Source organism: Octopus bimaculoides, chromosome 2 (assembly GCF_001194135.2).
Source record: "Octopus bimaculoides isolate UCB-OBI-ISO-001 chromosome 2, ASM119413v2, whole genome shotgun sequence".
Lineage (NCBI taxonomy): Eukaryota > Metazoa > Mollusca > Cephalopoda > Octopoda > Octopodidae > Octopus > Octopus bimaculoides.
The window spans coordinates 79,115,265-79,116,713 of record NC_068982.1 but is presented as its reverse complement, the minus strand read 5'-3'; positions in this window follow the sequence as shown (position 1 = coordinate 79,116,713).

The following is a 1,449-nucleotide window of genomic DNA, read 5'->3' as shown; positions in this document are numbered from 1 at the left end:
GATGATGATGATTATAATAATAATAATTATTATTATTATTATTATTATTATTATTATTATTATTATTTCTTGATTGCCCACAAGGGGCTACACACAGAGGGGACAAACAAACGGATTAAGTCGATTACATGTGCGCGATAAGTAACTGGTACTTATTTAATCGATCCCGAAAGTATGAAAGGCAAAGTCGACCTCGGCGGAAATTGAACTCAGAACGTAACGGCAGACGAAATACCGCTAAGCATTTCGTCCGGCTTGCTAACGTTTCTGCCAGCTCGCCGCCTTTGCAGTACTAGGCAGTGGCTCTCATGGTTTCTGATCTTAATCGATTGGAAGTGTTATCATGTACATTGTTTTGACTTGGTATAAAAAGATGGGCTATAGCAAATATTCTGCTTAATACCACAGATTTGCTTGTCAGTTGTTTGACCTCAACCAATTGAGCATGTCCCTTGGTGGTTGATGGTATGTGCATCTCTGATCATGAGCAGAAGTAGTGGGGAAGCATCATAGCCATGTGTTGAGCGGAATTCTTTGGGGTTTGAATAATTCACCTTTGGAAACATGGGTGTTTTGCTCAACAACCTTAAACAAACCTTATTCAGGGACCTGAAGAAAATTCTAACTGGGCCCCACCTGCGAGGTCATGCGCTGTTTATCTTGATATGCGATCACCATATCGCGCACATATGGTTGTGATGCATGTTCTTGGTGTACCCTTATAAGACAAGTAGTCATAATGGGTATAATAGGCTTCGTATATTTTACCCCAGTGTCACTTTGATGGCATGCACTGCTCTTTCACTCAATAATAATAATAATAATAATAATAATAATAATAATAATAATAATAATAATAATAATAATAATAATAATAATAATGGCTTTTAGGAAGATGGCTCCATTATTATTATTATTATTATTATTATTATTATTATTATTATTATTATTATAAAAGCATCCTGCTGGCAGAATTGTTAGCACGCCAGGCAAAATGCTTTGCGGCATTTCGTCTGTCTGCACCTTCTGCACGTAAGACAGACAGAGAAAAAAGATGGCTGTGGATAACTATAAGTGATTTAAAACCGGAAACGGAGGCTCTAATATGTGCTGCCCAAGAGCAAGCACTAAGAACAAACTACATAATTAATTAAAAAGGAGTTAGCATTTCCGAGCGTTTCAATTTACTAGTTTTAGTAAATATCTTCAGAATGCGAAAAATAGATAGATACATCAGTCAGGATGCGAAAAATAAATTGATACATTGATTATGGTAATAGAGTCAAACTTTGTTAGTCTTACATTATATAAGCTAAACTACGGTCTAACTACCGAACTAATTGCTACCGAGCAACTTTACAAAGGACTGTACCGACTCAGTTAATAATCAGGAGCGCCTTCGGATTTAATTATCCCTTAGAGGTTTTAAACTCTAAATGATACCTACAC